The sequence below is a fragment of the Monodon monoceros genome, unplaced genomic scaffold (assembly GCF_005190385.1).
Source record: "Monodon monoceros isolate NGI ecotype Baffin Bay Population unplaced genomic scaffold, NGI_Narwhal_1 Super_Scaffold_3, whole genome shotgun sequence".
Classification (NCBI taxonomy): Eukaryota; Metazoa; Chordata; class Mammalia; order Artiodactyla; family Monodontidae; genus Monodon; species Monodon monoceros.
In genome coordinates, this window is record NW_021703780.1 from 29,542,450 (window position 1) to 29,557,193 (window position 14,744).

The following is a 14,744-nucleotide window of genomic DNA, read 5'->3' on the forward strand; positions in this document are numbered from 1 at the left end:
TTGAATTTTAAAAAATACAAGATATAAAACTGAATGTTTTGCCTGATGCCAGTTCTATAAATAATAAGCACAGAAAATTTTATGGAAATAAATCTATCACAACATTAACCATTGTTATTTCAGTACAGTAGAAAGTCAGTTGATTTTCATTTTGTCCTTTTTTTTAAAGCCTCTCTACATTTTCCAGGTACTTTACAATAACAATATATTATTTTATATGAAAAACAAAACATGAAAAGGTGTTAAACTTATTGAGAAAAGGGTACAATGCTAGATCCTTCCACTTTTCCACACTTTCTGTGCTTTCAACAGTCAGATTTCTGCCATCCCTTCTCTACTGGAATTGTTCATTTAGAGGTTTTGGTGCCTGAAATTGTCAACTCCACAGGCATCTTCTCAGCCCTGAGTTTACTTAATTTCTCAGCATAGCTTACACAATTGATTTATCCTTTTATTCATTTTTTAATACTAGCTTTATTTAGATGTAATCTACACATAGTAAAATTCACCATTTAAAAATGCACAATCACTTCTTTGTTCTTGAAACACCCTTCTTAAACTGCTGTGTCTGGACACTACCCTGATTTATTCATTCATATTGGGGGTCATTGGGCGCCATCTATGTGCCAGGCGCTAGTTCCCCTAACTTTACTCTGCTATTTCTTTTTAGTCCCCTTTGCTAGGTCCTCTTCCTCTGCCCAGCTCTCAAAAATCAACATCCGTAAAGCTCTGTTCTCTCTCTCAGCACTGTCCCCACTAGCCGGTGTATCTCCTGAATCTCTCCACCCACGTGTACCATTAATGCCCGAAAGCTCACGGGTCCACAGCTGAATTCGTGTCTCCGTGTCCCTTGCCACACAGCTCCATTCCTGCACCCGCTTCTGTATTTCTATCCTGATTAATGGTGTGCCGGTCCTGCAAGTCAATCACGATAGAAGACCTAGAGACACATTTGATTCCGACTATTTTCTTTTATGACTGCCTTGTCTATTTTAAGGATCTTGATTCTGTACCATTCAAGCCATTTCTGTAACCCGTGTCCTGGTTTCACCCTCATTGGCTTGGCACCTCTTAAGTGGACAGTGCAGTCGCCTTTGGGGATCCCGTCTCTATCTTCCACGCTGTCGCCAGGGTCATCTTCCTAATGATAGCCCTGGTTAAGTCCCTCTTCTGTTCCAAAACCTTTCTACAGTATAAAGGTCAAGCTGCTTGGCTCAGTAATCAAAGACATACGTGGCCTGGCCCCGAACTACTCTTCCAGGCCTACATACCACTGTTGCGCCCTGTGACTCTCCTACAATCCAGCCAGATTTGAGAATTCATGACCCCTGGACACACCCCCTTCACTTAACCCATTATGGTGCACTTACTTCCATCATTCCCTTTTTCCTCCATTTCTGCTAATTAATACATGGGCCGCTTCCCAAGACCAGTTCAAATGATCCAGCTTCTAGGAAGTCCTCTGTCATTTCTTTAACCTTTCCCGCCTTTCCACTCCCATCGCCATTTGTCTGGAAACGTCGAGCACGTACCACGCTCTACAAGGCTGTTGCAATTTGCCCATTTGTATTTATCTCCCACTTATACTAATGGCAGCCACCGGACCTCCTTTATCTTTGTGTAATTCATGATTCTAGCATAGGACTCTACACAAAATGGGCACTTAATAAATATATTTAGATTGAAAAGGAATTCAACATCCTGGTATTTTAATCTCTAATTTTGTTTCTAATACACAATGTTCAAGGCCTCCCCCAATAGGCAGATTACCCCCACCTCCCTGCCAGCCTTTAATATCTCTGAATGTTTTTAAATCTAAGCAAGTACATTCATTACTCAATTACTGAGGGCTGAGTGGCCGGCCTCATGGTCTTATGATCAGAATCAAACTGATGGAGAAGAAAAACTCTAGGACTCATCACCATGCTTTGTCTCAGTCCATTCCTGATTCCAATCTACCAGTGAATCTGGTAGCGCTTCTGTCATTAAACAAAGCATCACTTTCACTCTGCCAGGGGTTGATCTGCCCAGTTTGGTGAGCAGACGTAGTTCAGAGCTGTGGGCTTTGCTCTGAAACCATAAAGAGACTTCATCTCCCAGGATCTTCATGGGGTAGCATCCTTAGCAGGTGGCAAAGAAAAAGAGAGGGGGCATTGGGTGCTCACCACTGGAGTCAACTCTGACCCAAAAGATCCATCAACCCATAGTGAATCTTATATTTTTAAGATCATATGCTTTAAAAAAAAAATTTATAACGCCCAAGTTAAAAAAAAAACCCTCATATATTTGAAATTGCACTGATACTGTTGATGCATTCCAACAATTTCCTTCAATGATATCTTCCAATTTAGCTAATCCACAAGTCACAGAGGACTTTTAACTGCCCTACAAACCTGGAGGGAATTTCCCATCTAAAAATTTTAGCAGGAAATCTATCTTTCAAGAGAACTCACATTTCCTAGTTTAATTAGCCTAATTAATCTATTTAAGTACTGACTAATTATTATGTTTTCAGGATGTAATCTATTCTTAAAAAGACACACACACTTCTGCTCTTCTTTTCGTTCAGTTTGTCTCTGAGAATCTTTGGTTCAATGCTGCCTCTCTCCTCTTGGGGAGAATTTTTTTTTAATATAATAAAGTTTTTGTTTCTCTTTTTTCTACTTCTCTATTCTGCCAGTATCAGTGAAAGTGCTTTTCTTTAGTAGAAGTTAAATCTTTAATGCCACTCAATTTATTCATTGCATCTCAGTAGAGCCACCATTTTGGTTAAAGAGAAAGAATCGTTTCTCTTATGAAAAAAAAGGATTAAGAGTAAGCATAAGAACATAAAATTAAGAGAGAGCTTAATAACTTATCCTTGGCTTAGTTTGCTAAGTTAATTCTAAATTTGAAAAGAAATGTGCAGAATTAAGATTGTATAACTTTATCGATCCTTTTGATAACTGTGTAGGCTAAATTTAAATCAAGGGGATGAATTATATTATCAGCTAGGAATGGAGAAGGGTCGATAGTGGACTGGAAGAAGATTAGTTTCTTTCCCATTCTGTGAGCTCTTAAAATGTCATTGATAATATAAGAATAATCATGGGGACACTCAACAGAGAGCCTAAATGGGAGGCTTTCTTGGCCAGCATGGAATACCTCCGTTTCATTCATCCTTGCATTTCAGTGTTCCTTTTTGTTTACTTTAATATACATGAAATCAAATATACTCAACAAGGTATAGGCACTTGCTACTTTCTTTTGCCCCAAAGCTGTGTAAGATTCTGCTTCAGGTGGCAAGACAGTGAGAGACAACAAAAGTAACTCTTCCCAAGTCCCAAACTCAAGTCTCTGGCACAACACAGGAGGACCAGGAAGTCATTAAAATAGACTTCTGAAGAGGGGAAGAAGCATCCCAAAGTCAGTGTGAAAAAGCATGGCTCCCCTAAGGGTCCCATCTCCTACTGCTTGCGCTTGTGGGTGCTGAAGGTCTGGTTTCCAGGTCCTCGGTGTTATTCTATATGCAGTAACCGTAGAAGCGGCAGCTACGAGTCTGACAAGAAAGATGAAAAGGCTGAAGATAATCAGGAACATGAATTACAGGAGAATGGTAATCTGTGGTCCCATAATGTAAGGACAGCCACCAGTCTGTGTATTACAGTGGACATGATTATAAGTAGCAACCACGAATGAGCACCCGCCGTGTATGAAAGTGATTTCCCTATGGTATCCCTGACCTTCAAAAGAATAGGAAGTGATGACTATTTTATAGATAAGAACTCAGAGATGTCATATGACTGGCTCAAAGGCATATAGAAAATAAGCAGAGAAGCCAAGTTCAATCTCATAGGGTTTAGAACTCGGGCTACATTAGGAAGTGGTGATAAACAAGTCATTCCTTGTTGAGAGCATGTCCTGAGTTTAAAAGTTTGATTCCAAGCATCCTGCTTTTTATTATCCTTTATGTACTCCCATAGTTCCACTCTAGCAACTTTTGAGTGACTCCATTAAACCCTTTAGGATAGACCTCCAATCCATCCCTTTCACGACCTTACTACCCTCCTTACCAGCTTAAGTGTTATGGCCCACCATTATAACAGCCTCCTTCAGAATGCCCTTAGTAGTCTTGCTGTCTTTATTATATTCCCTTGCAAGAGGCTTCACCCTAGCTTAACACAATTCATGAGTCCACCCGTGAGCAGTTGCTGGGGAAAAGTACACAACTGGCTGACGGTTCTCACTTTACACACAATACAGCAGACTACAACTGGACATTCAGTACGGCTGGCATTTCTCCTGTAGGTGTTCCCTTTTCCACTCTCTGAAAGCGTTGTTTCACACTTTTTCATCTTTTTTCCAATCCCCGTCTCAAATGATAATATTGCCTCACACGTCATTGAGATTCCAGAAACAAGCAGAGATTCCCCACCTCATCTTACCACGGCCAAGCCTACCCACCTGATTTCCTGTTAGCCTGTGCTCTCTGCCTTCCCTCCTTTTTCCAAAGGCTGAAGCATCTCTGATCCTAGCAATGACCCAACCCTCCACTGTGCCCAGGGTCCCAGCCCTTCTTGCCTCCAAAACCTTTGGTACCTACAATGAGCCTTCTTTCCTAAATGATGAATTTCTTTCTCTCTACTAGGTTATCCTTATCAGCATGTGAAGATATCTCCTGTCCTTAAAACAGAAAAGTCCCACCTCTGCCCTACGTCTTCTTCCAACTATTTCTCTTACCCACGTCACAGAAAAGCTTTTTGGAATAGTTTTCTGTAATCATTGTCTCCCCACCTCAGATTGATTCCTCAGCCTTCTCCCAGTTAGGCTTCTCTCCCTGTCACTCCACTAAATGAGACAGCTCTCGCTAAAGTGATAGTGACCTTCATGTTGCTAAACCCAATAGTCATCTTTTTCCATAGTGTTCTTGACCTCTCAAGGGCATATGTCAAAGTTGACCATTCCTTTCTTCTTGAAACTCTTTTGACGCTCATGACACGGTAACCTCTATTTCTCTTTCCTCGTTGCCTACTTCTTTTCCAAGTCCTGTTCTCCTCATTTCCCTCTGCTAAACTTGATGAACCCCATAGGTACGTTATTGGCCACTTTCTATTTTCTGTTTATACATTCTCCATAGGTGATCTCATCCAGCCCCATAGCTTTTAATGCCATCTCAATGCCAACAACTCCTTCAAACTCTACTTCTAGCCTTGACCATACCCCAGAACTCCAGACTCAAAGATTTAATTGTCTACTGGACATTCCCATGGAAGTTGGAACTTCTCCTTTTCAGACTTAACACTGGCAAAGCAGAGCTTTTGGTCACCCCACCAGAAAGCTTTGGGCTACCCCACCACATCTCAGTAAATACCATCACCACCCACTCAGTTAACTCAAGTCAAACATCTAGGAGGCATCCTTCTTCCTAGCACTCTCCTTAACATATAATCCATATCAAGTCCTATAAGATCTATCTCTGAAAAATACTAGGGCTTCCCTGGTGGCGCAGTGGTTGAGAGTCCGCCTGCCGATGCAGGGGACACGGGTTCGTGCCCCGGTCCGGGAAGATCCCACATGCCGTGGAGCGGCTGGGCCCGTGAGCCATGGCCGCTGAGCCTGTGCATCCGGAGCCTGTGCTCCGCAATGGGAGAGGCCACAACAGTGAGAGGCCCGCGTACCGCAAAAAAAAAGAAAAATACTAGATCAGGCTTCTTCACTCTGTCTCTGCAACTATCATTTTAGGTCAAGCCGCCATTTTCTTTTGCCTACGGTGATCTCCCAGTGGATATTCCTGCTTCTACTATCGGGCTGTCTACAACCCACGCTCCTCACAGCAGCCAGAGAGATCGTTACAAAGCACAAATATGATGATCATGTCAATTCTTTATTTAAAGCCCTCCAATCACTTCCCATCATACTTAGAATACAATTCAAACTCCTGACTCTGATTATGCCCTGCCAACATTTCAAATCTTACCTTATAACCATTCACCTTTTCACCCATCATGTTTCTGCCAAACTACCTCTCTCTTTTTTTTTGTTTTGATCCTGAACCAGCTGTTCTTTCTTCCTGGGATGCTCTTCTTTTAAATTATTATAGGATTGGGTACCACTTTTCATTCAGATCTCAACTTCAATGTCTTATCCTTAGAGGTAGGACTTACTCTCACATCCCTCTTTTTTTTCATTCTCTGCTTGAAAATAATCTGACTTTAAAAATGGCTTATTTTGTTGACTTGCTGCTTGATTGGTTAGTTCATTTCTATCTCGCCCAACAAGCTCCATGAGAGAAGAGCCTTGTCTGAGCTGTTTTCCGGCTCTGTTCCCGGCTCTGTTCCCGATCCCTGTATCCCTTTTGTGGATGAATGAATGAATAGGCTAATGAATCAGATGAGATTGTGCTCACAAGTCTTGTTTCAGGGATAGGAAAGCACAGCAAAAAGAATGGTTTGGTACCAGAAACAACGAAACTGAGCCAGTGCCTTGCATGTTAGTTTGAAGAGCTTGAAATGCATAAAGTAACAAAAACAATCAGCCATTCTGAATTACTGAGTAAGGTTGGGGAGGGGCTTGATATGATGAGAACCACCTTGAAATAGCTGCTGTGCTCTGACAATTTAGATGTAATTTAAGTTGGTTTCCCTACCGTGGTGGGAGGGTGAACGAGAAAAATGAAATGGCCCAAAGCAGAAGAAAGCAACACTGACTCGAGTAGACCACAAATGAGATGATCAGTCCTTACGTAATTGAGGATTTATGATGATTTCTAAAAACTTCACCTCTAACTTTGCTGTCTCTTGCACCTGGAGCATCAGCTGAGTGGATTGGGCAGATGCAGGTACCTGTGCCATTTCCCAGTATGTCAAGGGGGATGCTCCTGTCCTATAGGAGGAATGGGGGCCCTTATGATGCTCTTCTGCCCCCTGTGCCCTTATTATCTCTCTAAGGGCAGACCTGCCATCGTTCCCAGGTTGATCGACTCATTGACATGTTCGTTGAACACTTAGCATGTGCCAGGCAGTGTACCAGGCCTGGGGCTACTGCGCTGCCTCCCTTTCTACCCGGTTGCTTCATCTCCTTCGGGTCCCCCAACCAGTGCCGCTTTTCAGACCACTTTGTCCCTGAGCAAGGGCTTCAGTGCATAACAGCTTTCCAACATAACAATACGTCCAAGCGGAGACCATAACTCTAGCCATTGACTGGTTTATGGAGGTGGCAGCTCATGGCCCATATTGATCAGTATTTTCTTGCAGCAACCCTTTCATTTAGCTGTGTGGAGTCCATTGACAGATCGATTGATGCCAACATTTCCTTCGCGGCAGGCACTGAGCTGGATGCACACTTGCAGAGGCAAGAGGACTCTGCCTTTGCTTTCTGAAATTAACTCCAGTGAGGACCGCCATGATTCCTCGTGGCTCCTAACTGCAGATCTTTTGAACACCTAAGGATGCTTTGACTCTTACACCAAAAAACAAGGGCAGACCCAGTAGATAATAGTAGATAAGCACAGGCTTTGGGGGCAGACCTGGCTGGAAAACCCAGCTCTGCCACTTCGTAACTGTCTAGCCTTACAAAATTCCTTAATACCTCTGACCCTGGGTCCTTTGCGTGTCAAATGTCAAGAGCGTTAGAATGTAGGAAGAGTACACAGGATAAGTGTTCAGTAAATAGTAGCTAAAATTAAAAGAAGAAATAACTGTTCTTTGATACTCTTATTTAAATATTGAAAGGTCACTAAGAATTCTTTAATACATGGATGAACAGAATTATAGCAAACTCTACTCTGTTTCTTGTTGTTCGTTGGGTTGGTTTGGGGGAGGGGGGCAGCAATGATGCCTCTAGTTTAGGCCTTCTGAGGTTTTCACTTATTCTATATAGAATCTTAGAATCCTACGGTGAAATTTTTGGGCATCTTCATGTGAGTGAGGACTTTACGGAATATCCTATTCAACCCCTACTGATGCTTTACTGAAAGGATATTTTGGCCACCTTGAGTAAATGCTGCAGGTACACTCCACCCCGTTTTCTACCACCTTGCAGTCCCTCCATCCCCAGCCTTTGCAGAGAGCAACGCAGATCCGTGACTTTCCTAACAACCCCCCAGGCTACTCAAGATTTACTCAGGGACTTGGGCTCTTCATAAAACCTAGTCCAGTTTATTACTATTTCGAAATCTTTTAATCCTAATTCTATGATTAAGTGAAAATTGTAGGACTCTAGTATAATACGGGGTGAGCCACGTCTTACACTAAGCCGATGACTTTGCCGGAAAACATGAGTTTACACATGGCGGAGAGAGATGTCAGCCAGTAGATAATAGAACTATATCGTGTTTCCTTATATGGGTCAGGGCCTTGGTCCTGGAGCTGGTCTATTACATTAAAGTCTATCTTACCTAAAGCAAAGCTGTAACAAGCAATGGAAGCCATATTCTCTTCAAATTGACTGGAAAGTTTAAAACTTGCCTTTAGTTGGCATGACCTGTGTTTCCTTGGACATCACACCTGATATCAGGGTGCAGGCTGTTAGATTGGTCCTAAATGTTAAAATCTCTCGTAGAAATACACACCTCAGTTATTAGCCCAGTGGAAAGGTCCTGGAGGCAGCTTTGCCCTAGCGGGTAGCCTTAGGCTCATCATTTGAAATCCCATCCTTAGTCTCATCATTTGTTGAATGATCAATGGCGGGGACATAGCAGAGAATGAGAGCTGTGACAGCTTCTAGGAGCTCCTGACCACCTGACACTTACCATGGACGAGGTGTCTATGAACTTTTTGTTATTGTGGTAAAATACGCATAACAGAAAATTTACCATTTCAACCAGTTTAAAATGTATTAAGTGCATTCATATTGTTCAACCATCACCACTGTCTATCTCCAGAAATTTTTCATCTTCCAAACTGAAACTTCATATATCCAATGAAAGTAACTCCCCATTCCCCCTTCCCCCCACCCCCCAGCCTCTAGCAATCTCTACTGTACTTTTGATCTCTATGAATTTGACTGCTCTAGGTACCTCATATATATATGGAATCCTACAGTATTTGTCCCTTTCTGTCTGGCTTATTTCACTTTGCATAACATTCTCAAGGTCCATCCACGTTGTAGTGTATGTCACAATTCCCTTCTTTTGAAGGCTGAATAACATTCCACTGTATGTATGTACCACATTTTGTTCATCCCTTCATCCATCCTTGATGGAAAATATTCTGTGTGTTCTTCCGAAGAACCATAGACTGTTCTCACTGCTTCATACTTGCAGTCTGTGTCTTCAGAAGGTTGGGGTATTTGTTCAAGGTTACACGCTAAGAAATGGAGTTGCTGATAAGCAAACTTAGCCCTGTGAGTTCCCTCCTGCTGTCGGCTTCCTGCATGCACCAGCCACCTTTCAATTATTGTAAGGATGCCCAACATCCTGGTTATAAGAGAACTTTGAAACCCCAAATTGACAAATATCTTAAGATCATATCACCCTTGTTAACATTTTGTATTTTCCAAATATTAATTACTGTGCTTTTGAATTGTTCGAAGATTTGCTCTATAAGTAGGATTTTTCACAAAACAAGAATAATCATAATTCCTACAGACTACTCTTATGAATCTGCTTCTTATCTGGAACCTCACCTCTGCTGGGCATTCAGGAAATATTTGCATACTGTAGTGACAGGCAAGAGATGCCCATTGTAAGAGCTGGTCTGTTCTATTGATATTTCTTGGGCGTGCCTTTTTGCCTGGTGGCCAGCAGGTGGCGACATACCATGTGCTGTTTCCTACTCTGGAAAAATCTCACCAAATCCTCTTCAGCTTTTTCAGCGTGTCCTCATCCACTTCAAATATGCCATTGAGAATGGGGTCTAGTATTGATATATTTCACATCAACTGGTAGCTCTAAACTTTGGTCAAAAAATATGAACTTGTACATGGAGAAAAAATTTTTAAAGGTACGAGAGAGTAAAATGTTGGCATGGTTAATTAATAAACCTTTAAAAGGTGTAAGAACAGGGCTTCCCTGGTGGCGCAGTGGTTGAGAGTCCGCTTGCCGACGTAGGGGACACGGGTTCATGCCCCGGTCCAGGAAGATCCCCCATGCCGCGGAGCGGCTGGGCCCGTGAGCCATGGACGCTGAGCCTGTGAATATGGAGCCTGTGCTCCGCAACGGGAAAAGCCACAACAGTGAGAGGCCCGCATTCCGCAAGGTGTAAGAGCAAACTCAGTTTAAATTTCTTATTTCCTCCTATAACCCTTCTGTACCTACAAAATGTGATTTTTTTAAGTTATTGCATTCATATTTGCTTGGAGAATTGTATACAAAGGAGAGTTAATCTGTAGGACTCTGGGGTTGATGAGAACCTTGAGAAATCATTTTAGACTATTCCTTTTCTTTACATAGAATTCCTAATATTTATGCCCAATGCTCCTAAAAACTCCAAGACAATTTTTTCATTCACATAAATTGGCATATAAGAAATCTATTTGGTAGCATAATTAAAAAGACATCTGAGTGGCAAATGATTTTTGTTTGGATTTCACGGTTTGGTATATCCCGATGAAATTCATGGAACCTGGAATGTCTCCCAGAACCCAGGATTTTATGTGATGGTTGGCCCTTTCTAGTCCTCTTGACTTCCTGCATATAAGTAGGAGCAAACATGATACAGGCATTCTTAAGAGGATGGCATTTCTCTTGGTCACACTATCTCCAGTTGGAAAAATAAACCAATAAGGCAAGTTAGAAATGTCATTTCCTTGCCAAGCCCATAACCAGTCTTTTTCATATTCCTTATTATCTGGTTACTCAAAGTGGCTGAATCACTGAGTCGGGTAGAGCACCAAGATAGAGGAATCAAGGAGCTGAGTTCCTTCTCTGCATGGGCCGGCAGCTCTGCTCTGTTTGGCCGGCAGGACCTGTATCCTAATCTTGGTCGCTGCCCTAGGAGACCTAGTAGTAGCATTCAGCATCAATCTGTCACCATTACTGGAAATAGGAAATCTTCAGATTATACCCGCTTCCCTCCCAGCGGAATCTTCTATACATGAAGGGCAGCACATCCAGCTCCTTTTCTTTTTTTTTAACAGTAGAGGGAGGCCAGCTAAACTGCTTAGCTAATTAGTCGCCATCTTCCGGGCAGGACAAAGAGAACCCAGGTTGCAGGCTGAGCCAGATTGTCCCATCTGCGGCAGGTTGCTAGAAGAGCCTGCAGGCATCACAGCTGTTTGGCCCCATATCGGATGGCTCTAAATGCGTGAACAGGTACCTGGGCAAAATAATGTAGAGCGGAGAGGTGAGAGCTGCCCGCAGGGAAGTAACAGGAACATTGTCAAACAACTTTGGAAAGCTACCTCTTCGAGGGAGCTGACAGGGGCCACGGAGGAAACAGAAAATATTCGTGGTTCCAGAAGGACTCTGACCAGAAAATCCTCAGAAGTTGCTCCCCTCCTGAGAGAATAATCACAGATCTTTGAAAATATCAATCTCAACATACTGATGACTTTCAAAACTCAGAGCTGCTCCTTTCCAGATGGGCAATTTCAGGGTTGGCTTGTATGAGTCCATTTTAACCTACTATTTCTTATTCTGTTTATACTCTTTTGGGCAAGGTTTCAGTTTTTATGTAGTCCTCCATCAATCTTTTTCTCTTTTTTCCTCTCTCTTAGGAGGCATGCTTCTAAAGGTCTGCCCCTCTGTAAAATTTTGTAATCTCACCTTTATTTTTATCTAGTACTGGTAAGTTACCCATTCATCAAAAATTCTCAGGAATCAACTAAAGAAGAGTCTGGGGAACCTTGGTATCTCTACAGGCCAGTGGCTTTAAGCCTCGGCAGCATCCCACTCACCTGGCAGCTTATTAAAACACAGATTGCTGGGCCCCTCCCCCAGGGATTCTGCCTTAATAGGTTTGCCAAGGGGCCTGATCATTTGCCTAACAGGTTCCCAAGTGATGCTGGTTCTGATACTGCTGGTCCATGGACCACACTTTGAGAACCAGAGCTGTAGGTCAAGGTATGGGCTTCCAAACTTCGTTGAACATAAAATCACCTAAATAACTCGCAACAAATACAAGTTTCTTGATATTGTCACAAAATAGGATATTGACATATACAAAATAAAAATGACAAGAAATTATCAGTCTTGAAATGGATTCCCTTCCCCTAACCCCACCTATATTTTTTTCTTTTTTTTTTTTTTTGCGGTACGCGGGCCTCTCACTGTTGTGGCCTCTCCCGTTGTGGAGCACAGGCTCCGGACGCGCAGGCTCAGCGGCCATGGCTCACGGGCCCAGCCGCTCCGCGGCATGTGGGATCCTCCCGGACCGGGGCACGAACCCGTGTCCCCTACATCGGCAGGCGGACTCTCAACCACTGCGCCACCAGGGAAGCCCCTACCTATATTTTAAAAAATCCTCATCCTTCGAGCCCTCCCTCCGTGAAGCAGTGGCCCACAGCCAAAGGAGCTCTTTCCCGTTTCTGAACACTCAGAGTATTGTAGTTTCCCTGTCTTACTATTATTTGAATGTGGACTTTTTCAAGATGGGGGCTTTGCCTGAGTCTTCTTCAGATTCTCTTTGGGGACTTAGAGAAAACATTTTACAATGTTTAAATCTTTACTTTCTTGCTTTCTCATGAGAAATTAAGATTTTATTTCCACTAAGATCTTTATATTTGGGTGGTTGCTGCCTGTATGGGAAAGAGGTAGTTTTTATTTCTTAATTTTAAAATATTTTTATCTTTTTATTTCTTGGCCATGCCATGCGGGATCTTAATTCCCCGAACAGGGATAGAACCCGCGCCCCCTGCAGTGGAAGTGCAGTGTCCTAACCACTGGACCACCGGGGAAGTCCCACAGATGCATTCGTTTTTTTTTTTTTTAATTGGAATATAATTGCTTTACAATGTTGTGTTAGTTTCTATTGTACAATGAAGTGAATCAGCCACATGTATACATATATCCCCTCCCTCTTGGACCTCCCTCCCCCCTTCCCCCCGATCTAGGTTGTCATATAGCACAGAGCTGAGCTCCCTGTGCTATACAGCAGGTCCCCACTAGCTATCTGTTTTACACATGGTAGTGTGTATATGTCATTCCTAATCTCCCAGTTCGTCCCACCTCCCCTTCCCCCCACCCCCGTGTCCACGTGTCCATTCTCTATGTAGTTTTTAAAAACAGCAGCGCACACTGCTATTGACTCTTGACGGCATTAGTCTTGGACCTAGTTTTGTGTCAATTTCGTTATCCTGAGGGTGCTGAAAGGGCGCTCTGGCTGTGTTGCATTTCTGGGTGTGTCTGTATCTCCTTCGGTGCCTCCCCCGCACAGATCCCCAGGCCCGTCTATGGCTACCTTACCAGACAGCATGAGCTGTCGAGGTAAGGAGCTGCTGAGTGCCTTCTGGCGCTGGGATAAAATTGAGTTCTAGTTCCAGGCTCTAGGAGCTCAGACTTGGGGGTTTTAGTCACTTTTGGAGGACTCTCTCACCTTGAGTAGGCAGTGAAGGTTTGGGGACACAGTTTAGGGGTATTTGTTGCTGATTCCCCCGGGCACCTAATTGTATACCTAGTTTCCAGCCGCAATACTGTAATTGTTATTTTAGAGAAACCGTCAGCTAATTGTGTAGTTTTTTGAAATACAAAGTTATGGGAATGAAGCCTAAAGCGTCAGGGATTAAAGTGCTGTTACTGACACTGAAAGTTCCCCAATCATTTGTAGCCAAACCATTCAGGGCAGTAGCCTTTATAAGTAGAAAATGTGACTTTCAAAGTGCTCACGGTCGACGTTATGTTAAAGCAAACGGTTTACTAAAAGCTGGGAGCTGAAACCTGTTTCTCTCTGCGAATCATTCATTTGTAAGACTTAAAAGAAAGAGCTGACAGAAACATTTGCTTTAAATTGCCCTAAAACTCAAACGGCTGTCCTTGGTCTCCCGTCAAAATCATGAACGCCGAGAAGGCTGAGTGATAAGTCAGGACTGAACTAAAGGTTTATTGCTTTGATAAATACATCTGAAGCCTAAAAAAGAAATGAAAACAGACCAAGAAATATCTGCCAGAATATAATGAGATTTGGAGGAATGGCTTTATTTGAGAAAATCAGATAATATATCTATTTTTCACACGGAGTCTGCATGGAGACCCTTTCATCCAAATTCCCCAAACCAGTTAGAAGACGGTAGCATGAATCTTCGCAGATGGTGATTTATTGACATGCCATCTTTTATTGCAAAAAGTATGCATTCAGCTATTGTTTAATCTTTGCAATATACTCGTGAGAACATACTTCTTCAGAAGAAAGAATTGCTCAAAATTTGGGAAAGTGCTTTAATCTTGGTGTGCAGAAAAGGAAGTAAGAACTGTGGTACAGTGTTATATGGGTTATTAGCTTTTTTCGACAGATTTCCATGGGGAAGCTGATAGAACAGTGTGGTGAGCAATCTGCTTAGTGTCATATAATTCAGATTTCTTGGACCCCGCCCTCCATTTATCTACCGGGTTAGGCTTTGTCTACTTTAGCAACATTTAGCATCCAACACTGTGTGTGTGTGACATTTAGAAAGGAATTGGCAGATACAAAATCAGTATATCTGCTCATACCAAAGAACTGCATGTCTAAAGTGTATTGAAGGTTCACTTATTTTGTGGGTTCTATTATATTTCTAGAATAATCTTTGGTTTAACCCATATTTAAGAATTGTGTATAAAGCTAGTAAGGTACTCTAGACCTGGCTGGAGGGTAAATGACTAAACTTTAGCAAAGAGTATCAACACTCACACT

General features: G+C 42.6%; 1 protein-coding gene and 1 non-coding gene across 2 annotated transcripts in view; one reads left to right on the forward strand and one right to left on the reverse strand.

Annotated features, from left to right (window-relative positions):
* The window catches only part of RCAN2 (regulator of calcineurin 2), a 258,886-nt gene that overhangs the window by 89,671 nt on the left and 154,471 nt on the right, over nucleotides 1-14,744 (forward strand). The gene's annotated exons all lie outside the window — the stretch shown is intronic.
* Nucleotides 12,741-12,813, reverse strand: TRNAG-UCC. The gene has a single exon. It is a non-coding gene; the product is annotated as a tRNA-Gly (tRNA).